Source organism: Chiloscyllium punctatum, chromosome 35, assembly GCF_047496795.1.
Source record: "Chiloscyllium punctatum isolate Juve2018m chromosome 35, sChiPun1.3, whole genome shotgun sequence".
Lineage (NCBI taxonomy): Eukaryota > Metazoa > Chordata > Chondrichthyes > Orectolobiformes > Hemiscylliidae > Chiloscyllium > Chiloscyllium punctatum.
Genome location: NC_092773.1, coordinates 16,650,584 through 16,676,670, shown reverse-complemented (window position 1 = coordinate 16,676,670; position 26,087 = coordinate 16,650,584). Strand labels below are relative to the sequence as shown.

The window sequence follows — 26,087 nt, the reverse complement described above, 5'->3', positions numbered from 1 at the left end:
AGCACCACTCTGCTCCTGTAGTGATTGGAATGAGGTTGGCCAGGTAGACCTCACTGAGTATGAGTTCCCTGATTGGGATTACTAACTTGGGCTAATTCGGGAGCCCTGGCTAACAGTTACAAACAGGAACCTGAGGGATTCTCCTGACTGTTGGGACTGGCTCTGTGCTAGCTGGTCAGAGTCAATGTAAATAAAGGGAGACTTGGTGACAGGATACCGGCCTCTGTGGAATTATTTTAGCTCCCTTACCTGCCCTCTACTAGTCTTTCGCTGCAACCCCCCTGCATTGCAAACTTCTCTCTGTGCCCGACCACCTCACGTTTCATAGCCCCACCCTCTTTCCCAGATAATCATGTTCCCCCTCCATCCACGTATAACCTCGCCTTTCCATTCCCTTTTCTGCCTCAGTGATTTCCTGGCATCGCTTCCTACAGTGTAAACATTAAACACAGTACAGAATAGAATTGAGGTCATATGCAACAGACCATGAAGACATTGCAATGCCCTATGAATACATTATGTTTCAGGCAAGTTTTGGAAGCAGAACATCAACTTGTACATAGTGCACAGTGATTGTACGACAAGATCCAACTGTACGAAGGGTCAGTGTTGGATTTGTTTTGTGACATGATTCAGAATCTTTGAATCTTAGCCCAGCTGAGGAACGGTGGGCTAATTGACAGCTTGTCTCACCCCCTTGGATGCCAATACTCCCTTGGTTATTTACCCTCTAGACTGACATTCAACATAATACCTGTGCAGTAGCTTGATTCATGAACTATTTGATGTGGGTCACTGTTGCTGAATGGAGCAGTCAGTGTTTAGTTTCATAATTTCAGTCAGCTTCATTAAGGTGTCATTGACAGGCTTGTCTTTTTTGACCATGTGAATGGAGATCCCAGTTCCTAAGTGAAACATTCAAACATCCGCCTCTCATCCTGCCTTCCGTTCAGTCCTTACACTGCCCTGTGCTGCTGTGCTGATCCCAGGTACCATCTAAATCCCAGCAGTAATGCTGGCTGCTGTCAAATGAAGCAGCATCTCTGCTCTCGGTGCACTATGAGGTCACCTCCAATTAAAGCCATGCAATGTAGTAGGAGCAAAAGTGAAACATTTGGGGGCGGCACGGTGGCTCAGTGGTTAGCACTGCTGCCTCCCAGCGCAAGGGACCCAGTTCGATTCCATCCTTGGGCGACTGTCTGTGAGGAGTTTGAACATTCCCCCTGTTTCTGCATGTGCTTCCTCTGGGTGCAGACTAGGTGAATTGGCCATGCTAAATTGCCCATAGTGTTCAGGGATGAGTAGGCTAGGTACATTATTCAGGGGTAAATATGGAGTAATAGGGTAGGAGCTGGGTTACTGTTCAGAGGGTCAGTGTGGACTTGTTGGGCCAAATGGCCTGTTTCTACACTGTAGGGATTCTGTGATTTGGCTCATCAAGTCTGCTATTCAATGTGATCATGGCTAATTTGACAAGTTTCAACTCTACTTTTCTACCTTTTCCCCAGAACTCTCGATTCCCTTCCTGACTGAAACCCACACAGACACGGGGAGAATGTGCAAACTTCACACAGACAGTTGCCCGAGGCTGGAATCGAACCTGGGTTCCTGGGGTTGGGAGGCAGCAGCGCTAGCCACTGAGACACCGTGCCACCCCTCTGCTTTGAATATATTTAATGACCTAACCTCAGCAGGACCTCTGTAGTACAAACTTCCACAGATTCACTGACCTCTGAGAGACAGGATTCATCCTCATCTGTTGAAACCCTTATTCTGAAATGATGCCCTACACTTCCCCACATGGGGAACAACTGTTCCACATTTACTCCCTCAAGCTCCCAAGAATCTTTTTTAAGGTTTTAATAAGGCTGCTTCTCATCCTTCTAAACTCCAATGAATACAGGCCCAAGCTATTCGACCTGTCCAGATACATCAGTCTGTCCATACCTGGGACCAGCCGAGTGAACTTTCTCTGGACTACCTAATAATGCCATCACATCTATTCTTAAATAAAGGGATCAAAGCTGTTCACAGTATTCTAAGGTATGGTAAGTCATGTGCTTGTCTTGTTTTAACAAGACTTCCCAATATTCATACATCATTCCCTTTGGAATAACAGTCAACACTATCCTTCTCTGTTACCTGCACAAGGAGTTCTCTGCAGTCTTTGTCCATGTAAATAATATTCAGCTCCTCTGTTCTTCCTGCCAAATGAATAACCTCACATATTCCCACATGATATTCCATTGGCAAGCTTTTGTTGACTCACTTTTGCCACGATATCTCAATGCAGCAATATGTTATACAATAAAGACGTAGGAACATAACATGAAAACTCCAACGTCTGTTCACATGTTATTCCAGCTCATAAAGCCATGTAAATATTTAATTCATGGCCGACTTCCATGTCTGGGCTAACATTCAGCTGCTCAGTTACAAAGAGTTAATCGGCATGTCATGCTTCAAGTGGCCCAAGTTAACATGAAGCCTAAGGCCTTCATACCGTCAGGCCACATGCTGTGACACAGTCATGATCTGCTGAGTTTGTCTCTTAATGATATACTGACCATGAGATGTACACAACAGTCACCATCCCTCCAATTGAACCATCTCCGTCCCATTCCCTTCCCGCTATGTAAGTAACCAATGAGTCATCTAACCCAAGATAAATCATTTTCGAGCAAAACTCACTTGATGGAGCCTGGAACGGGATACTAAGCATAGCAGCCATTGCACAAGTTGTCGTGCAGGCGAAAACGTGTTTGCATTGCCCCTGCTACCTGAAAGCAAACAGTCTGATTGATTTTGCCCTGTGGTATTTGTCTTGTTGTTCTGTGCCCATACAGCCACCATGCCTGACAAAGGGCAAGGTGCATACTGACTATTCAACCAACTGTTTTTGAACCAATTTTAGGTACGGAGCATCTGCAACAGTCATGACACAATGTATTTCTTTTCATATTCACTCCCCTTTGTCAAATTACTTGGAGGCTGATTGAGCAAATAAGATTCCTCAAAGAGGAGGTTCATAATTTTAATAGAGGGCTTCCACTCCTGCTATGGATGCTGGGATAGGTTTGCCTACATAGAGAGTGTTCATTTTTCACCACGATGGTGAGATTGCCACAGAAGTGGGAATAGCTGAAAATGTGTTGCTGGAAAAGCGCAGCAGGTCAGGCAGCATCCAAGGAACAGGAGAATCGACGTTTCGGGCATAAGCCCTTCTTCAGGAAGCTTATGCCCGAAACGTCGATTCTCCAGTTCCTTGGATGCTGCCTGACCTGCTGCGCTTTTCCAGCAACACATTTTCAGCTCTGATCTCCAGCATCTGCAGTCCTCACTTTCTCCACAGAAGTGGGAGTAGACTGGGTCAGAAGATTCGGACCCTTTGTGAAAAGCTCCTGCCGTTGACCTGGCTCCTTCCCCATTTGGCTAATCAAATCATGTGATTTGCATCAAGAACAAAGATCACCCGTTCTCACACGTTCATCCCTGGCAGGTGACATAACCACAAAGATCCCTCAATAGCCTCCATTCCGTGAATGAACAGGCTCAGACAAAACCTACTCAAAGTGAGAGCTGACAGGAGGAGATTCAAGGGTTAAAAGAGCAGCAGTAAACAGTGCAGCAAGTCTGTTGTGGATTCACATTTTCTATGCTTGTGCTTGACGTTTATTATCAATAATGAACACTGATGTATTCCAGCTGGGGTGCTGTGGAACTTGGGAGAGGTGCCTGTAAAGACACATGAGCAGTTTCTTCCTGTAAACAAGAGTATGGCCTGAGTGAAACTCATGACAGTGCATTGCCTCAGTCAACAGGGATCAGACAACATGGGCCTGGAATCAGAATTCACATCTTTCAGTGTCCCTTCATGACATGGACAAGGAAAGTGGGTCACTTCTCCAGAAATCCCTCCTGGCAATGAAATGGATGTCAGACAGGAGGAGGGACATGAGGCCTGATGCCTAGGAAAGAACTTTTGAAACAGAAATGAAAACAGAGAAAACGGCCGCAGTGAGACAATGGCAGAATCGTTTCAAACAGATCAAGCTGACCTTGATTTGCTGGTTCCAAGTGATAGTGGTCACAGCTCAGCCTGTTCTCGGATAATTGCAACACGGATAAATTTTCAAAATAAGGAATGACACAGAAAAAAAAACACATTGACAAGAACATACACACATTAGATGAGCACCACATTTGATACATTTCCATTTCAAATAGAATTAACCACTCAAGCTTGTATGCAGTGGCTAAGCAAATGACATTTAAAAATCAAAGAGACAGACAAAAATCAAACACATAATTGGTTGCTCTCGTATTGAAATTGAAAGATGGTTAGATGATGGATGACTTACATGCTTGCCTTCTCTTTTGAGGGTCTCACCCCTCCCTTGTGCTGGTGCTGGGACTGAGACCCTCCCATTCTGAAAGTTTTGTCAGTGGTCGCAGAGAAGCCTGTGATGGTGAGGTAGGCTCTAACACAGACACAGAGTTTCACATACACACACACTCACACACACACTCAGTGCTGCAGTGGGACTGCAGTTCCTGCATTGACTGCTCGAGTTCTTCAAGCTGCTGAACTCTTGCCAGATCCTGGGCCAATCACATGCCATCAGCGTCACCTCGAGCCAAGGCTGCACATAACAGGACAGTGCAAAAAGCACAATAGGCTCAAATAAAGTCAGTGGTGAGGAATTCGAGGGTCCCTGGCACTTGGCTGCAGAGTAAAAGCTGACCCAGATGACAGCAACTACACCACAGAAGGATGTGTGTCCAAAGCTGCTGTCTGAAAGAAGAAAAGGCTTCTCTCTCTGATACATTCCGGGGCACACCATTCTTCTATCAAGGGATGCCCAGCCACAACGGTGTGTTTGTTTTCCTCTCCCATGTTGATGGTTCTCTACCTCGTGGAGAAAATGGGCTCTCCCAGCCAGCACATTCCAAACACAGACACATGCGAGCAAACTGACAGCACTGCCCTGCAGGGTGAGTGCGTGTGCTGCAAGCTCAGTGAGAAAGGGCATAATTAGTGAACCAAGCACCCCTCCCCATGGAATTCAGTGTCCTGTCACTGAGTTTGAGTTGCTGCTTTCTATTCAAGGAAGGCAGTTACACAGTCTTTGCAAAATTCCCAGCCCAGCCCTAACTAATATCACATAGAAACAGTCACCAGCTGCAGAGCAGCAGGTTAAAAACAAATGGTGTTGCCATTTTCTGCTAGATTTAGCAACAGAGGTAAAGAGTGGGCCATATTACGAGCTCTTCATGAGCCTGAGTGTTGTGATGTCCATCTTGCCTGTTTAAAAGCCATCATCTACTTATAAATCTTGACCCCAAAAGGGGTCACTGCACATCTAAGTCCAGATTAAACACTGACACCTTCCTGCCGCATGAATGAAACAATCTGTTGGAAGTATCCATTGTCAGAGGTGGATGGGCACCAGGGACTGGGTGAAAATTGACTCAGTACTTGAGAGCACTTTCCTCCATTTGGGATGAACCCATGAGCTGGGGTTGAAAGTTTATTCCCCTTGCTACAAAGCGCAAGGGAAACCTTTGAAGCTCTGCTATAGATTAGTATTTGCATTCCAACAATTGCGTGAACACATTAACCGAGTGACCAGAAACTAGAAAGTGGGATATGTAACTACCCTGTGGCTTTAAGAGGTGTGTTTTGTCCTGATTTCTTTTCAAGAGAGATTGGGGGACAGGTTGTCAGCAGCATTTCAGAAGATCAATAACTTGTGCAGTTTTGGGTTTTATTTTTAAGTTGGACCAGTAGAACCAGCCTGACTGGCTGTGGGCCAGCTCCCACAGAACCAGGGTTTTTAGTTTTCGCTTTCAGCACTTGCTGTTGGGGTCTGGAAGAAATGAAAACTATTTTTTCCCTCTAAAGTTATAGCCAAAATCTGCAGGTTCTCTTCCTATGACAGGAGTTGCATGCGAGACAGTATGTTTTCTGAATTTGCCTTTGTGTTCATGTACTGTTACGATACTGGAACAGTTAGTTAGTAATAGTTGCTGTATCTACTTTCTGTTAAGTTTTCCGATAGGGTTAAGTTATTCCAATTCCTTCTTTCTTTCGTTATATTTTAACTATAGTGGATGAATAAAGTGTGTTTTGCTCTAAATCCAGTAGTTTGACCAATCAAATTGCATCTGGAATGCAGCACCTGACATTTACTTGTAAAATGAGAAAAGGTTCAGGTCTAGGCTACCTTGTGAATATTTGAAGGGGGTTTGGTCTGGTCCATAGTAGGAAGTCTCATTATACAGACTCAACTCAGTGGTCTGACTTGTTATTCAGGCATTTTTTTGGGAGTCACTTTCCTTCTGAACCATTGCTCATGAGAAATGACATTGAAATGGCTGGAACTGGAAACTGAGCTGAAGGACACTTGTTTTGAACGTGGTACGTGCAGGTGGGAAGAATTAAATTGATCATCAGCAGAAAGTTTGTGTCTTAAGCGTGTGTGCATCCAGGAAAGAGTGACAGATGTGATGCCATCTTTTCAGAATGAAAAAGCCCAAACCACCCACAGTCTCTCCAGGTGTACCATACAAGACCACCTGGTAAGTGCATCAAGACATGGGATTGACTCCTGGCAAGGATCAGGTTTCCAGTTCAACTCAGCTCCACCAGGCCTCTGTCCATTTGGTCATTATTTAACATGTGTTCAGTTTGGACAAGCTTTGGACCATGCATAGCTCCCAGAACCTGCTTGTGACATCTCTACACCAGACAGACTGATTCTGGATCATACAGACACAAGGCAAATTGATTCCTGTGAACTTGTCCCCAGTGTTACTGTGCATGCAGCATATCTGCACATCTGCATTCATTATCAGTCCCTGGACAGAGTTTAATCCTGTTTGTCAAGTGATGGACAAAATGTTATAGTTACAATTGAATTCACAGATTATATATCCACATGTATACGACACACATACGTTGTGTATGTATACATACATTCAGCACAGCAATGTCCAGGCCAATCAGAGTTAAAGTGACAACCAATCAAAACCCTATCTTCAAATAGTACATTCCATTTGAAATTGGAAATTCTTGTAATTCTGTCCTGATGAACGCAAGACAAAAGTACTTTGACAACATCCCTCTATTTGCAGCAAAGGTTAATTTTAATTTGAATTCAGGTGCTTTCTTATTGAATATAACAGCAACAGCATCTTGTATTTAACACAGCAAGGTATCCAAAATTGTTTCACAGCAGCATCAGCAAACTGAACTTGTCACCAAGTCACAAAATGAGAAGTATTCAGTTGGAAGAGGTAGGTTTTCAGGAGGTGCTTAAAAATGTAGAGATGTAGAAGCGGGAAGATGAAGGCAGTGTGGGGTCATTACATCAGGAAATGCTTAAGAGGCCAGAGTTCGAAGTCTGCAGATTTCTTGAGGAAACTATGGGTTATTGGAGGTTACAGACATCCAGAAAGCTGAAGCTATGGAGCAGTGTGAAAACCCAGGATGAAAACACAAGGATGTTTTTCTTAATTGCTGGTGCTCTGAGGATACATGATCATGAAACTTATTGTATTATTTTAGGCATTGAAACCTTGTCCCAGACCTCTTTGGGTTAAAATGGTGACAAAGTGACATCAGTGTTTCACTCCCTGAGGGAAGACCAAGCATATGAATGGATCTGTTGTTGCAAATCAGGTATTGACAGTGGGAATCTGCACTGACAGTGTCCACATTTATGTCTGACTGACAGAACAAGCTGTGCTAATAATGCATGTGTAAGGTATTATTCGCTTTCCATTATTTACTTAAATGTAACACATAGTTGTTCAAAATATTGGAAAAAGTAAGGAAGTAAAACAAGATACCAGAATTCAGATTAACAGGGTTCAGGAAGAGGAAGTTGAATGTTTCACGACAAGTGCTGACTTTGGCATTGGTAACAGCTTCCTGCTTTCAAAAGGCCTTGATACATGCTATGCTAATTGTTGAATGAAACCTCATCAGAAATAAAGGAGAGATTTGCATTTATATAGTGCTTTTGTTAACTTTGTTGGTACCTAAATCTCAGATACAGGATTCTTAAAGAGATGGGGAGCAACCAGAAGACGTGGTACACATCGATACCAATGACAAAGCTGGGATAAGAGAGGAGGACATGAAAAGAGAATATAGGGATTTAGTTTGGAAGTTAAAAGGCAGGACAAGCAGAGTAGTAATCTCAGGATTGCTATCAGTGCCACGAGCAAGTGAAGCTTGGAATAGAGAGTGAGTGCCGATGAACATGTGGCTGCAGGGCTGGTGTAGGAGGGAGGGCTTCAGATAGTGGATCACTGGGATACCTTCTGGAGGAGGTAGGGCCTGTACAAGAAGGATGGGTTGTTCCTGAACTGGAGGGGTACCAATATCCTGGGTGGGAGGTTTGCTTGAGCTCTTCGGGATGTTTAAACAAGATTGGTGGGGGTGGGAACCTAAGCTATGGATCAGATGATGAAGTAGGTCGTGCACAGCCAGATACAGTGTGCAGGGAGTCTGCGAGGAGGGATAGGCACTTGATAGGGCAACGGTGCAGTCAGTGTGATGGGTTGAAGTGTGTCCATTTTAATGCAAGAAGTATAAGGATGACAAATGCAAAGTATGGATCAGTACTTGGAACTGTGATGTTGTGGCCATTACAGAGATTTGGAGATCACAGGGGCAGGAAAGGTTATTGGATGTCTCAGGGCTTAGAAGTTTCAAAGGGAATTGGGGAGAGAGGTAAAAGAGGTGGGTGAGTGGCATTGCTAGTCAGGGATAGTATCACGGCTGTAGAAAGGGAGGTGGTTGAGGAGTGTTTATCTACTGAGTCAGTATGGGAGGAAGTCAGAACCAGGAAAACAGCAGTCACTTTATTGGGAGTTTTCCACAGACCTCCCAAGAGCAACAGAGACACAGAGGAGCAGATTGGGAGGCAGATTTTGGAAAGGTACAGAAGTTACAGGGTTGTTGTTGTGGGTGACTTTAACTTCCACAATATTGACTGGAACCTCCTTAGTGCAAATAGTTTGGGTGGAGCAGTTTTTTGTCAGGTGCATCCAGGAAGGATTCCTGACTTAATACATAGATAGGCTGACGAGAGGCCATATTGGATTTAGTGCTTGGCAACGAACTAGATCAGGTGTCAGATCTCTTAGTGGGAGAGCGTTTCGGTGATAGTGATCACAAATCACTGACCTTTACAAAACTCAGAGAAGGATATGAGCAAACAGTACGGGAAAATATTTAAATGGGGGAGGTGGAATTACAATGTTATTAGGCAGGAACTGGGCACCTAAATTGGGAACGGATATTCTCAGGGAAAGCACGACAGAAAAGTGGAGGTTGTTTAGGAAGCACTTGCTGATAGTGCTGGACCACTGAGGCAAGGAAGGAATGGTAGATTGGAAGAACCTTGGGGGACAAGGGATGTGGAACATCTAGTCAAGAGGAAGCAGGAAGCTTATTAAGGTTGAGGAGGCAAGAATCAAACAGGGTTTTAGAGGTAGCCAGGAAGGAACTAAAGAATGGACAACTAAAGAATGGACTTGGGAGAGCTGGAAGGAGGCATGAAAAAGCCTTAGCAGGTAGGATTAAGGAAAACTCCAAGGTATTCTACACTTATGTGAGGAACAAGAGGATGGCCAGAGTGAGAGTAGGACTGATCAGGGAGAGTGGAGGGAATTTGTGGCTGGAGTAGGAGGAGGTAAGGGAGGTCCTTAATTAATACTTTGCTTTAGGATAGACTTGTTGAGCCAAATAGCCGGTTTCCACACTGTAGGGATTCTATTCTGTTCTGTTCTATTCTATTCACTACTGAGTGGGACCTTGATGTTTGTGAGGACAGCGTGAAACAGGCTGATATCCTTGAAAAAGTTGGTGTTAAGAAGGAGAATGTACTGAATTTGAAAAACATAAGGATAAATAAGTCCCCTGGACGAGACAAGATATCCCCTGGGTTACTACAGGAAGTGAGGGATTGCTGTACCTTTGTGTCCCCACTGTCCACTGGAGTAGTGCCCAGATGGCTGGAGGGAGGTAAATGTTATTCCCTTGTTCAAGAAAGGGAATAGGGATAATCCTGGGAATTACAGACCAGTCAATCTTATTTCTTTGGTGGGCAAATTATTGGAGAGGATTCTGAGAGACAAGATTTATGATGACTGGAAAAGCACAGTTTGATTCGAGACAGTCAGCATAGCTTTGTGAGGGGCAGGTCATGCCTCACAAATCTCATTGAATTCTTTGAGGATATGACAAAACACATTGATGAAGGTAGAGCAGTGGATGTGGTGCACATGGATTTTAGCAAGGCATTTGATAAGGTTCCCCATGGTAGGTTCATTCAGAAAGTAAGGAGGCATGGGATACAGGAAAATCTAGCTGCCTGGATACAGAATTGGCTGGCACACAGAAGACAGAGGGTGCTGGTAGATGGAAAGTATTCAGCCTGGAGTTCGGTGACCAGTGGTGTTCTGCAGGGATCTGTTCTGGGACCTCTGCTCTTTGTGATTTTTATAAATAACTTGGATGAGTAAGTGGAAGGGTGTGTTGGTAAGTTTACTGATGACACGAAGGTTGGTGGAGTGGTCAATAGTGTGAAGGGCTGTTGTAGGTTGTAATGACACACTGACAGGATGCAGAACTGGCCTGATAAGTGGCAGATGAAATTCAACCTGGAAAAGTGTGAAGTCATTCACTTTGGAAGGTCGAATTTGAATCCAGATTACAGGGTTAAAGGCAGCATTCTTGGCAGTGTGGAGGAACAAAGGAATCTTGGGGTCCCCGTCCATACATCCCTCAAAGTTGCCACCAAAGCTGATAGGGTTGTTAAAAAGGCGTATGGTGTGTTGGCTCTCATAAGCAGGGGGATTGAGTTAAGAGCCACGAGGTTATGCTGCAGCTCCATAAAGCCCTGGTTTGACCACACTTGGATTATTGTGTTCAGTTCTGGTTGCTTCATTATAGGAAGGATGTGGAAGCTTCCGAGAGGGTGCAGAAGAGATTTACCAGGATGCTGCTTGGACTGGATGGCATGTCTTATGAAGAAAGGTTGAGGGTGCGAGGGCTTTGCTCATTGGAGTGAAGAAAGATGAGAGGTGACTTGATGGAGGTGTACCAGATCATGAGAAGCATAGACAGAGTGGATAGCCAGAAACTTTTTCCCAGGGCAGAAATGGCTATCACAAGGGGACATAATTTTAAGGTGATTGGGGGAAGATTGAGGGGAGATGTCAGAGGTAGGTTCTTTACACAGAGAGTGGTGGGTGTGTGGAATGCACTGCCAGCAGTGGTCGTAGAGTGAGATACATGAGGGACATTTAAGCGATTCTTGGATAGGCACATGGAAGATAGTACAATGAAGGGGAGGTGGGTTAGTTTGATCTTAGAGTAGGATAAAAGGTCAGCACAACATGGAGGGCTGAAGGGCCTGTTCTGTGCTGTACTATTCGATGTTCTCTGTAAACCACCACCACCATCATTCACTCTCTTCACCACAGAGCATCAGTAGTGTGTATGATCTACAAGAGGCACTGCAGAAATTCAGCTGGGCTCCACCAACAGCACTTTCCAAGCCCCTAACTTCCACTCATGACAACTTTCCAAAGCTACAACATAATAGCGGCAAAAGTGGGAGAGGGAATGAATACATTAGCTTTCAGCAGGGGGAAGGTACTTGGGAAAGACAAGGATTTGAAGGCCAATACATCATCTCGACCTAATGGCTTGTATCCTAGAATATGAGACATAATAGCCGCAGAGATACTGGATTCAGTTTTAGTCATCTTCCAAGAATCCTCAGATTCTGGTAAAGTTCCAGAGCATCGGAAAATTGGCAATGAAATTCCCTTGTTCAAAAAAAGGAGGAAGACAAAAAAAAACGTTAACTATCAGCCAGCTAGCTTTATGTCTACCACTGGGAAAATGTTAGACTAATATAACAGATGTAACGGAGGAGCATTTAGATGTTGATAATATGATTAGAGTTGGGATGTCTTCATGAAGGGGAAATCATACCTGACAAATTTCCTGGAATTTCTTGACAAGGTAACAATCAGGATAGATAAAGGGGAAGCAGTAACTGCAATATATTTTGATTTACCGAAGACAATTAATATGGTCTCACACAGTTGGTGACTTACCATGATAGGAGCCCATGGTGTTGGGGATCGGACAAAGGATTAACTAACGAATAGAAGGGGATATTTTCAGGAAGGCAGCCTGGAAGTAATGGAATGCCACAGGGATTAGTACTGGGGCCACAGTTATTTTCAACGTATATTTATGACTTGGATGGAGACTGTGAATTCTATAGCCACGTTTGCACCTGACACAAAAATAGGTGGGAAGGTAAGTGGTGAAGCTGACACAGAGAGACTGAACTGGGAAAGAGACAGGTTAAGTGAGTGGGCAAAGACTCTATATATAATGTGGGAAAATGTGAGGTCATGTGTTTAGGCTGGAAGGATCGAAGAGCTGAATATGATTTGAATGGAGCAAGAGAATAGAAAGCCGCAATATCAAAGGATTTTGCGGTTCTTCTGCATTCAAATTCAGCAGGTAATATGGAAGGCAAAAGGAATATGAATTTTAAGAGAATGGGGTATAGAAGTGAGGAGGTTTTGCAAAAAAAAAAATTATCCAGGGTTCTCGTCTGGAATACTGTGAACAGCTTTGATCGCCTTATCTGAGGAAAGACATCCTGGCATGGGAGGCGATGCGGTGAATATTCATTTGGGAAATCATTTATAGAGAAGGATTATCTTGTGAGTAGGTTGGGCCTGTCATCACTGGAAGATGGAATAATGAGATGCAACTTTATTGAAACATAAAAGTTCCTCAGGGGACTTGACATGGCAGACACAGAAAAGATGTTTGATCTCGTGGGAGAGTGTTGGACCAGACAGCATCATCTTAAAGGAACGAGTCACTCATTTAAGAAAAATGAGGATGAAATTCTTCTCCCATAGAGCAGGTAGTCTGTGGAATTCTTTACCACAGAGGGCTTTTGAGATTGGATCTTTATATGCAATTAGGGCCACGATATACATGAAGGGAATCAAGAGTTATGGATGGAAGGCAGGAAAGTAGATTCAAGGATTCATCAGATCAGTCATAAGCTTACCAAATAGCTGAGTAGAATTGAAGGGCTGAATGGACATTTCTGCTATTATATCTTCTGCTGTTGTAAACAAATATGTATTTGCACTGTGATCTGGGAGAGGCAAATAATAAAGGACAAAAACCAAATCGACTGGGGAAAGGTAAATCGATAAAGTTTCTCTCCTATCCATCCCTGAGTCAAAGCTCATCCTAGAGATCTCCGCAGTGCCTTTTTTCCCCTGGTACAATGAGCAGTACTTCCAGAATTCATTGAATCTTTGGTCGATGTATGAATTGATGTTTGTCCCAAAACTCAAGGTTACTCTGCAAATTTCAACACATTGTATCCTATCTCTGAACTGGACCTGCTGTCGAAGAGCTGAAAAGTTTGATTCCCTGATCCTTCCAAACCTATTCAATTGAAGGAGACTGAGACACAGTCTATTCCTCTGTGAGGCTACAAGTTCAGGAAAGTAATCCAGACATTGGAGTTTCTCAAACCAAAGCAAAATCCAAAAGCCAAAAATGTGAAGGCAGGGAATCTTTTCCTGTTTGTGGCATTATAAAACAATCAGCATGATTTAGTTAGCGCCAGGTTCAGTGCACTGTTCCAGTTGTAATCAAGGTACTGAGGGGGACAATGAGGATGACCACAATTAGTTTGAAGAGAGATTCAGTTTTGTTCAATGGCCTGTGCAGAATGAAAGAAAATTAGTGACTGTGCCATACATTCAGGTCACAGACGTGCTTCAGAATATTTCAATTAACTCAAGTAATGAACTAACAGGGTGTGGTACTGGTTTGTGGACTTTCTTTTCTCTTGATCCAAAAGATGTCAGCAAATGCTATTCCCTCCAGATGGAAAATTACCGAGTCACTCCTGCAGCCACCAGTTTGTTCCCCAGGTTGTTTCTGGTACCTGTCTGATGCCAAGAGACTACTCATAATTAACAAGAAAACAGAAGGTCTTTTGGAACTTGTATCTGGAATTCTACGTGATCAAAACCTGAATGTTGTACTGCACCAGCAATAACAGGCTTGTTCAGACACTGAACACCCAAGTGAGGGTGACACAACTTTCTGCTGCTGACCAGGTCTCCCTGCAATTTGAAACAGCTCAACTGCTTCTCATATCCTGTTGCAGAGTGACACATCTGGACAGGGCCCCACATTCAAACAGCATTAACGTGCTGGTTGGTGTGCACAGGAAATTTGGCGAGTGAAGCAGAAACTTCAGCCCACCAAAATTTTCCTTTCGCATCTGACTCAACTATTTGAACACTCCAAGGCACATGGAATTTATGACATGGAAACAGACCATTCAGCCCAACTGTCGCATGTTGGTATTTGGACTCAGCACAAGCATCCTCCCACCCTTTATTTTTTATGTGATGCCAGCATTATTAGCTGCTGATGCTTTCTCTCTCATGTATCTATCTGTCTAGATTTCCCCAAAATGCATTGATCCTATTTGCTTCAACAGCTGTCTGAGTAAACATGGTTTCTCCTGAATGACTGGGGATGAAAGAGTTATCTTAAGATGAGAGTGGAATGTTGTTGAAAGGTGCAAGAGTCCGAAAGGATTAATGCTGAGGCATGCCATAGGCACAAAACATGACAATGATGTCTGAAGATGTGGATAGAAAACAGCTGAGGATCACACAGCAGTAAGACCTAACATCCAGGTCCTCCTCAAAGCACTTGTAGCAATCTTTTACATATCAAAATGACCAGGGACAAGTTGTCAACATACAATGAACGAACTGAAAAATGTGTTGCTGGAAAAGCGCAGAAGGTCAGGCAGCATCCAAGGAGCAAAAGAATCGATGTTTCGGGCATAAGCCCTTCTTCAGGAATCATACCCGAAACATCAATTCTCCTGTTCCTTGGATGCTCCCTGACCTGCTGTGCTTTTCCAGCAACGCATTTTTCAGCTCTGATCTCCAGCATCTGCAGTCCTCACTTTCCCATACAATGAATGAACTCTTGTTCAATACAACATCCTCTTCCAGTTAGACCAGGAAGTGGTTTTCCTTGGCCACAGTGGACCGAAGAAGGCCCTGGAAATTTCTTGACTTAAAGAGACAGCAAAGGTACCAAGTGGAGTGATGTAGCCTCAGTTTAGCTGCACATCCCCAATGAGACTGTGTCATTGCAGCTTAGAAGAATAAAAGGTAACCTTGTTGAAACATCTCAGATTCAGAGACAACATGAGAAAGGTGGATGCTGAAAGGATGTTTCTCCTTCTGATAAAAACTAAAACTAGGGGCACAGTTTAAAATAAAGGCTTTCCCATTTAGGTGAGTGATGAGGGAGAAATCTTTCACTCTGGAGATTGTGAGTCATTGGAAATCTCTTCCCAAGAAAGCATTGGAGGTAGGTTCATTGAATACTTCCAAACTGCAGGTATACAGATTCTTCACTGACAAGGGAGTCAATAGCTAGGGGGCATTAGTAGGCTTGTGGAGGTGAAGCCACAATTCGACCAGCTATGATAGGACCATAAGATGGCCATTCAGCCCATCAAGTCTGTTTAGCCATCTAATCATGGCTGGTATGTTTCTTAGCCCCATCCTCCTGCCTTCTCCCCATAACCCTTGACCTCCTTACTCATCAAGAACCTACCAATCTCAGTCTGAAATATACTCCATGACTTTGGTCTGCACAGCCCTCTGCAGCAATAAGTCCCACAGATTCCCCACTCTCTAGCTGAACTAATGCCTCCTCATCTCAGTCCTACAGGATCCTCCCTTCGGTCTGCCCTTGGATCCGATTCTTCCATCTTGGAGGAAACATCTTCTCCCCATCCACTCCATCCCGGCCTCTCTGGATCCTGTACGTTTCAATCAAGATTCCACTCCCCACCCCACCCCCATCCTTCTAAACTCCATCGAGTACAGACCCAAAGTCTTCAACCCAGGATCATTCTTGTATACCTCCTCGGATTCCCTCCAATGCCAGCATGTTCTTCCTTTGATACGAGGCTGACAACTGTTCAAAATATTCCAAACACAGACTGACCAGAGTTTTATACAGCTTCAGCAGGCCATCTCTGCTCTTGTAGTCTTGCCTTCTCAAAATTGATGCTAACATTGCATTTGCCTCCTTAACTGCCACTGAACCTGCAGGTTAACCTTCAAAGAATCCTGAACTAAGACTAAGACTTCTAAGTCCCTTTATACTTCACATTTCTGAAGCCTTTCCCCGATGCCTCTATTCTTCCTACCAAAGTGCCTAACCTCATACTTTCCAGCGTTGTAACCCATCTGCCACAGCTTTGCCCCCTCTCCTTGCCTGTCCAAGTTCTTGTGCAGCTTCCCTGCTTCCTCAGTGCCACCTGTCTCCGAGCAATCTTTGTGCCATCTGTAAACTTAGCAACAATGCCCTCAGTTCCTTCATCCAGATTATTAATGTATAATTATGAATAATTGTGGTGCCAACACTGATCCCTGTGGAACTCCACTGGTCACTGGCTGCCATCCTGAAAAAAACCCTTTGTCCCCATTCTCAGCCCTTCTTTCAGTCAGCCAATCCTCTCTCCATGCCAGTCCCTTGCCCCTAACACCACAATGCCTTATCTTATTTAGCAATCTCATACATGGTACTTTGTCAAAGATCTTCTGCAAATCCAATTAGGTCACATCCACTGGCTTTACTTTGTCGAACCAGCTGATTACCTCCTCAAAGAATTCGAACAGGTTTGTCAGACGTGACCTCCCCTTGACAAAGCCATGTTGACTCAGTCCTATGTTACAATGCACTTCCAAGTTCTCAGTGACTAGATGTAGTCCTTTGGACTAAGGGGATCAGTGGGTGTAGGGAGAAAGTGGGATGAGAGCTGGATGATTAGCAATGGTCATATTGAATGGTGGGCCAGGCTTAAAGGAGCGAATGGTCTCCTCTTGCTCCTTTTCTCTATGCTTCTATGTTTATACTCCAGTCAGCTCAGGGAGTAGGGGGGGGGGGGGGGGGGTTGGGGGGGGGGTTGGCGGAGGCGGAGGGGTATAATGTGTGATTTGTAGGTGCTGATAACAAGACAGCATTTTATATGGTAGGTTTTTTGCACTTGTTGGGTATTTACTGCTTCTTTGACTTTGTCAGGAGTACAACATGGCTTAAGATCCAGGGTCTCAGAGATGGTGACGTAACGATGATGCAAGGTGAGAGAAAGAGAGAGGAGGTCTCCTGTAGGGAATATTCAAAAGCTATGTAGAACTCTTAACTGGCAAATGAACTGGCTGTCAACACAAGGTCTTTGGTGAAATTGTCCTGGACTGCAGTCATGTGACAGTCAGATCCACTACACTCTAACAAAAAGGTGAAACATCCCATTGTCAACCAAATTGTTCCATCAACAGCTCTTAAGACCATAAGACCAGAAGATATTGGAACAGAAATTAGGCCATTCAGCCCATCGAGTCTGCTCCACCATTGAATCAGGGCTGATAAGTTGCTCATCCTCATTTTCCCACTTTCTCCCTGTGACCCTTGATCCCTTTTACAATCAAGAACCTTTCTATCTCTGTCTTAAATATACTCAGTGACCTGACCTCCACAGCCTTCTGTAGCAGTGAATTCCATAGATTCATTACTCTCTGGTTGAAGAAGTTTCTCCTTATCTCCGTTCTTCCCTTTACTCTAAGGTTGTGTCCTAGTGTCTCCAGCCAATGCAAACATCTTTGCAACATCCACTCTGTCCGGGCCATTCAGTATTCTTTAAGTTTCAAATTAGATCCCCCTCATCCCTCTAAACTTCATTGAGTCTCATCTTCTTACAGGTCCACACTCACCCTGCCCTGTATCTGTCTGTCCCCTTCTCCCTCGTGCACTCTGATGTTGCATCTTAAAGGAATCACTGTGGTCAGACATGGCAGCAAGTTCCATCATCACATTGGTACCTGTGTCAGGAAATTCCTCCTTCATTCTTCACCCCATCTGTTCGTAGCTGTCTCATCCTGCTGGCCTTTTGTTACAGACTCCCCAGCAGAGGATATGTTGAGAAGAGAGAGAGTAACAGACTTGTTTTGACTGTCAGCTGACACCTCTCCATGACTGCTCCTGTGTCACGCTGCAGTATAGAGAATGCTGGCCCTCCCACCCATGCAACCAAGCTCAGTCTCAGATGTCCTTGTAGAGGGCTCACTGACTCTCTCCTGCTGCTCTCCTGCCTCAGAAATGATTCCACAACGTGGCAGGTTGTGAATTCTCAGCTGTTGAGTTGATTCAACACTAACGAGTGATGGGTTGGAGGGTTTGAGCAATAGGGAGAGTCTTAACAGGCTGGGGCTGTTTTCCCTGGAGCACCGGACGCTGAGGGGTGACCTCATTGAGCATTATAAAACCATGAGGGGCATGGATAGGGTGAATAACGAATGTCTTTTTCCCACAGTAAGGGAGTCTAAAACTAGGGGGCATAAGTTTAAGGTGAGAGGGAAAACATTTAATAGGGATCTAAGGGGCAACTTTTTCACACAGAGGGTTGTGTGTGTATGGAATGAGCTGCCAGAGGAAGTGGTGGAGGCTGGGACAATTGTATATGAATAGGAAGGGCTTAGAGGGATATGGGCCGGGTGTTGGCAAGTGGGACTAAATTATTTCAGGATAGCTGGTTGGCATGGATGCGTTGGAGCGAGTTGTTTCCATGTTGTACATCTCTATGACTCTATAACAATGGAATTGAGGGTCATGAGGAAAAGGACAGGACAATGGGATAGATGGGCTCATGCCTTTATTCCTGATGAAGGGCTTTTACCCAAAACGTCGATTTCGCTGCTCATTGGATGCTGCCTGAACTGCTGTGCTCTTCCAGCACCATTAATCCAGTATTTGGTTTTCAGCATCTGCAGTCATTGTTTTTACCTTGTTGATTTTAACCCTACTGCGAATCCTCTTGCAAGGATGCCTGCCTTGAAGAAGTTTTCCTCCCCCCTCTACAAGAATCTCAGGGAGTCCCTCTCCCATTGCAACTCCCAGGTCATTTCCTCTGCTCTGAAGCTCTTCAACCATGTCGTGAAACAAACTCGGTACCACAGCCACATTTGCTTCCTCAGTGCATGCCTCCGTAACCAACTCATCCCACACGGACTCCAGACCACCTTTAAACCAGCAGAGTTCGGACCCAAACAGGACAAACAGTACAGACTACAGATTCAAAAACACCAGCAACAGTTCTCCTTCAAGATCCTCCGCTCCACGCTTGTAGCAATGCGCTGGCACCTAAGCTCTCTCCAGTCATCCCTGCCTCAGCTGAGGGCCACACTCTCTCAGAATTGCAAAGGACCCACTCTGTACTACATCCTCAGGAGAATTCATGCTCTCAACAAACAGTATTTCAATTCCATCTCAAACATCAAAAACTGTAAGTACAACAAACTTTTATCCACCCACCTCCATAACCAGCTCTCCTCAAACATCCAAGATTCCCCTGGCTTGGGAAACGCCATTAGCCATGCGGCTGACTCAGCTACCACCCCCACGCTGAGTGATGACGTCACTTCCGCCCCCATCATGGCCACTCCCACAGCCACTTCTGGCCCTCACATCATCGCTGATGCCACACGCTCAGTGACTTCCCCTACTGCCGTGGTCACCACCACTTCCGCCCCCACCAGCACCACTCACCTGCATTCTGCTGACATGCCCCCCACAGACCCCACTGTCACTATCCCCACCCCCCCAGAACCCCAAGGGGAACACTACCCCTGCTCATGACTCCACCCCCATTCCCCCCACCATCACACCCACTCCAGGTACTGGCTCCGACCCCACTCCCAGCTCCACACCCACACCAGATCCCAGCTCCCAGCTCCCAGCCCTGCCGAGTTTTCACCATCCCTCCAGACCTCCCCCTCACTGAGGACGAATGATCAGTCCTCAGCAAAGGACTCACCTTCATCCCCCTCCGTCCACGCATCAATGAATTTAATACACGCCGTGATGTCGAACAATTCTTCCGTCGCCTCCGCCTCCGAGCTTACTTTCACAATCAGGATTCCCACCCACCTTCCGAGGACCCCTTCGCCCACCTCCAACACACTGCATCCACCTGGACACCCCGCGCTGGCCTCTTCATTTCCAACTGCCCTCGACCTCTTCATTTCCAACTGCCGCCGGGACATTAACCGCCTCAACCTGTCGACCCCCCCTCCCCCACTCCAACCTCTCACCCTCACAACGCGCAGCCCTCCAATCCCTCTGCTCTAATCCCAACCTCACCATCAAGCCAGCGGATAAAGGGGGCGCAGTGGTAGTCTGGCGCACTGACCTCTACACCGCTGAAGCCAAACGCCAACTCGAGGACACCTCTTCCTACTGCCCTCTCGACCATGACCCCACCCCCCATCACCAAACCATCATCTCCCAGACCATACAGAACCTCATCACCTCAGGAGATCTCCCACCCATAGTTTCCAACCTCACAGTCCGGGAACCCTGCACTGCCCGGTTCTACCTCCTTCCCAAGATCCACAAGCCTGAACACCCTGGCCGACCCATTGTCTCAGCATGCTCCTGCCCCACTGAACTCATCTCTACCTACCTCGACACTGTCCTATCCCCCCCCTCGTCCAGAAACTCCCCACATACGTTCAAGACACCACCCACGCCCTCCACCTCCTCCAAGACTTCCGTTTCCCCAGCCCCCAACGCCTCATCTTCACCATGGATATCCAATCCCTCTACACCTCCATCCGCCATGACCAGGGCCTCCAAGCCCTCCGTTTTTTCCTCTCCAGACGTCCCCAACAGTACCCTTCCACTGACACTCTCATTCGTTTGACCGAACTGGTCCTCACCCTTAACAATTTCTCCTTTGAATCCTCCCACTTCCTCCAGACCAAAGGCGTAGCCATGGGCACACGTATGGGCCCCAGCTATGCCTGTCTCTTTGTTGGCTATGTAGAACAGTTGATCTTCCGTAATTACACCGGCACCACTCCCCACCTCTTCCTCCGCTACATTGATGACTGCATTGGCGCCACCTCGTGCTCCCGCGAGGAGGTTGAGCAATTCATCAACTTCACCAACACATTCCACCCTGATCTTAAATTTACCTGGGCCATCTCTGACACCTCCCTCCCCTTCCTGGACCTCTCCATCTCCATTAGTGACGACCGACTTGACACTTACAAACCCACCGACTCCTACAGCTACCTGGATTACACGTCTTCCCACCCTACCTCTTGCAAAAATGCCATCCCGTATTCCCAATTCCTCCCCCTCCGCCGTATCTGCTCCCAGGAGGACCAGTTCCACCATAGAACACACCAGATGGCCTCCTTCTTTAGTGACCGCAATTTCCCTTCCCACGTGGTTAAAGATGCCGTCCAACGCATCTCGTCCACATCCCGCACCTCCGCCCTCAGACCCCACCCCTCCAACCGGAACAAGGACAGAACGCTCCTGGTGCTCACCTTCCACCCTACAAACCTTCGCATAAACCAAATCATCCATCGACATTTCCGCCACCTCCAAAAAGACCCCACCACCAGGGATATATTTCCCTCCCCACCCCTTTCCACCTTCCGCAAAGACCGTTCCCTCCGTGACTACCTGGTCAGGTCCACACCCCCCTACAACCCACCCTCCCATTCTGGCACTTTCCCCTGCCACCACAGGAACTGTAAAACCTGCACCCACACCTCCTCCCTCACCTCTATCCAAGGCCCTAAAGGAGCCTTCCACATCCATCAAAGTTTCACCTGCACATCCACTAATATCAATTATTGTATCCGTTGCTCCCGATGTGGTCTCCTCTACATTGGGGAGACTGGGCGCCTCCTAGCAGACCGCTTTAGGGAACATCTCCGAGACACCCACACCAATCAACCAAACCGCCCCGTGGCCCAACATTTCAACTCCCCCTCCCACTCTGCCGAGGACATGGAGGTCCTGGGCCTCCTTCACCGCCGCTCCCTCACCACCAGACGCCTGGAGGAAGAACGCCTCATCTTCCGCCTCGGAACACTTCAACCCCAGGGTATCAATGTGGACTTCAACAGCTTCCTCATTTTCCCTTCCCCCACCTCATCCTAGTTTCAAACTTCCAGCTCAGTAACTGTCTCCATGACTTGTCCGGACTTGTCCGACCTGCCTATCTCCTTTTCCACCTATCCACTCCACCCTCTCCTCCTTGACCTATCACCTTCATCCCCTCCCCCACTCACCCATTGTACTCTATGCTACTTTCACCCCACCCCCACCCTCCTCTAGCTTATCTCTCCATGCTTCAGGCTCACTGCCTTTATTCCTGATGAAGGGCTTTTGCCCGAAACGTTGATTTCGAAGCTCCTTGGATGCTGCCTGAACTGCTGTGCTCTTCCAGCACCACTAATCCAGTCATTGAACGGTGAAGCAGGTCAAGGAGCTGGACTGTTCATTTTGTCTCCTACTTTTTCGGCTCTTCTGTTCCAAAGATAACTGTATACCCAGCAGTCCAACAAGAAAAATATATTCATAATCTAGACTATGATTGAACCTGGGAGCTGGGGTGGTGAATACTTCAAGTGTTTATTAACGTTGCATCAAATATCCTCTTTACATTCTCATATAGAGCAGTCTAACCACATACAAGGCGAGAACGTCCCTCTGCAAGAAAGAACAATCTGCTTCACATTCATCCTTCTCACTGCATCATCAATGACCCAATACTGCCAGGAATAATGAAGCTGTGATTGTAGAGTTAGCTGGTCTGTCTCACTGTCTTTGCAACATTTATCTTTACTTTATAAGCGTAAAGTGGCAATGGGCAGGACTGACCCTCAAGGTACTGAGATTACAATGCACACAGAATGTCACATTCAGCCAAAGTAACAAGCTGCTAAAGCATGAGACAAGTTCACTGCTGCTGAAGCTCAGCATTGGACCACAGGCAGCAGGAATTAGGCCATTCAGCCCATCGACTCTACCCTGCCATTCCATCATGGCTGTTCAGTTTCTCAACCCCATTCTCCCATTTTCTCCCTCCATCACATCTTTGCAAAGGTTCCCTTTCTCAACCCAGTGCAGTTCACACAACAGAGGACAACAGTGATAACAACAAAGACTTGCATTTGTGTAGTGCTTTTCACAGCCTCAGGGCATCCCAGAGTGCTTTCCACAGCATTTAAGCTAACTGAATGCTTCCAAAGTGCAGTCACTCACTGCTGCACTCAAGTACAGAACAGCAGAGGTCAGGAATACGCAAACCCACTCAAACAATAAACCGAATTCTGGCACCTGTCAATCTGAATCTGCAGTTGCCAAACGTGGAATGTGTGTTTAAAAAGAAACAGAAATCAGCAAGGCCTGTGACCTGCACGGGGTTTGTGGGAGCAGGCTGACGCCAGGCCACTGGAACAAACATCGGTGAGGCAATTCCTGAGGAAATAGCTTTCACATTCAGTGTGGGGACTTTCAGGGAAATCACAATGGGAGGTGGCCGACTCGTTTCTGAGCCAGAACTCTCCAGCTGAGCACTGGCAGCTTCCCTGGCTGGAGTGAGCCCTGACCTCTCTCTTTCTAAAGGCTGTCAAACCTGTCCAGAGAGACCAGCAAGGTTAGGCCACTGTGGCTGAGGACTGAAACAGGAAGGGCAGCACCACTCTGCTTACCTCTGCTCACTGGGATGGGACACTCCTCCGAAGACAGTGGGGCAACAATACGACTCTCCTTCAACGTGGAAGACAGAGCAAGCTGACTCTTGAATTAATGAGCTCCTGGGAAGAGGAAGAGAGGGAGGAGTTTTCCTCCCCTCCTCCCTCCCTCCTGACTTTTGGAATTCTACTGAAGGGAAAAGGATGTGTTGTCACATTTTGGCTTTCTCTGTTGCAGCTCACAAGGCGAGGAGAGAGGAGAAATCCCCTCAGGCTCAACAGGCTGAGATCTATTTTCCTTTGTCAGTTCCAGGCTCAACTATGCAGTGACTCCACCAGCATGGCAGGAAGGGCTGTGGAGAACTCCCTCTCAGATTTACAACTGGCTGGGCTCCTCCCAGTTCTCCAGAGAGAAAGCAGCAGCTCTGTCTGAGCGGCAAAAGGAAGCTTTTGTGATGATGCCTGTTGTGTCCAATGTGTTATACGGTCACAAATCTTAGGCAGAAAAGTGTTAGATTAGATTCCTGACAGTGTGTGGAAACAGACCCTTCAGCCCAACAAGCCCACACCGACCCTCCAAAGAGTAACCCACCCAGACCCATTTCCCCCTGACTGATGCACCTTCCTCTTCATGTACCCATCCAGATGCCTTTTAAACGTTGCAATTGTCCCAGCCTCCACCACATCCTCTGACAGCTCATTCCATACACACACCACCCTCTGTGTGAAAAAGTTGCCCCTTAGATCCCTATTAAATGTTTCCCCTCCCACCTTAAACTTATGCCCCCTAATTTAGCACGGCCAATTCACCTGACCTGCACATCTTTGGAGTGTGGGAGGAAACCCCAGCACCCAGAGGAAACCCACACAGACACAGGGAGAATGTGCAAACTCTGCACAAACAGTCGCCCAAGGCTGGGATCTAACCTGGGTCCCTGGCACCGTGAGTTACTGCACCACCCCATTGTGCTCTTGTGTGACACATCAAAAACTTCATTTGTTTTATTGAAAAACAGGCAGGGATTACCTCCCAAGGCTTGTTTCCTTGACAAAGCTCTGTTGCCAAGTGGTGTTCAGCAAGATCCCAGGATGATTTCCTTCAGTGAGAGAAGAATGATGGCCAGTTCATAACCCAATTCCAATGCAAGGATCTCTCACAGCCCCTGGAGCAGGGCAGTAAGGTGTCACCTCACTTTCAAAAGGCAGCAGGACCACACACAATTGAGCGTGGCACTTCACTATGGCACTGCATTACCTCCCCCATCCTGATTTCCCTGGCTGTCCCATGCAAACGGCTCCTTGTACCTGAAGGTCCGGAATTTTCCTCCTTCCATTCCCGTGCACTCCCCCATCCCCAAACCCCAACCAACATGGAGACTCTCCTGAAAACTGCCTTCTTTCACCAAGCTTTCACTTGGGATTGGGAAGAGTTTCCTCTCTCAAGGTGCTGATGGTCTGTGAGATTGTCTCCACTGTGTCACTGAGGTAAATAGCTGGTGGATGTGGTGTTGGATGGGGGGGTGGGGGTGGACAAAGTTAAAAATCACACCACACCAGGGGTGATTGTCCAACAGGTTTCTTTGAAATCACAAGCTTTTGGAGCGCTGCTCCTTCATCAAGTTGATTTCGGCTCCGAAAGCTTGTGATTTCAAATGAACCTGTAACCTGGTGTCGTGTGACTTTTGGACAGACTACTCGCGTGTTAGAGTTGATCTTTCACTGCACCTTGCCTCGGGCTGAAATTGCCTTCTGCATTCACTTCTGTTACCCTGATGTACTTGTGTAAGGTGCGATTTGTCAGGTTATCATGCAAAGACAACACTTTTTACTGTATCTCGGGACATGTGACAATTATAAATCAAATCAAATCAAACCTCTTGTGGTGCAGCAGTCCAGTCCCTACACACGGACCAGGAGGTCTGAGTTTAATCCCCACTTGCTCCAAAGGTATGTGATAATACCTCTCTGAACAGATTGATTAGAAAAACAGGTTGAAATTTGGAAAAAGGAATCCTGCAATTTCTCCTGACCACGTGCCCACCCCCTCACCTTCAATGGTTTGTGTTGCCTATGGTGGGCTTTGCTTGTAAGTATTCAATTGGCTCCACCAGCAATCGTGATGGTGATGACAACTTATTTAGAAGAAAGCAAAAAGAAAGTCACCAAGAATTTGGTGGTGGGAATATTGCAGACACTGGTGATGTCCTTGGATGCTGAAATCAGTATTCCGCAGGGGACCTGCTAACTGTCTCAGTAAAATTGAATCTTTTACATTAATCTTGGTTTAATAACTCTTTGAAAAGAAAGAATGCTGGGGGCGAACTGGACAGGCTGGAGGAGATGTGCAAACAGCACAGAGAGTCTGTGGAATGAGAAAACGAATCCTGCAGTTACAGGCGATTGTCACTAGA

General features: G+C 46.2%; 1 protein-coding gene across 1 annotated transcript in view; it reads right to left on the bottom strand.

The window, feature by feature from the left end:
* tacc1 (transforming, acidic coiled-coil containing protein 1) overlaps positions 1–23,877 on the bottom strand; it is a 192,005-nt gene extending 168,128 nt beyond the window's left edge. Inside the window, exon 1 of the mRNA XM_072554141.1 lies at positions 23,695–23,877. The gene's annotated coding sequence lies outside the window, so the exon portion shown is untranslated. The remainder of the gene's footprint in view (positions 1–23,694) is intronic.
* Between the last annotated feature and the right edge of the window lie 2,210 nt (positions 23,878–26,087).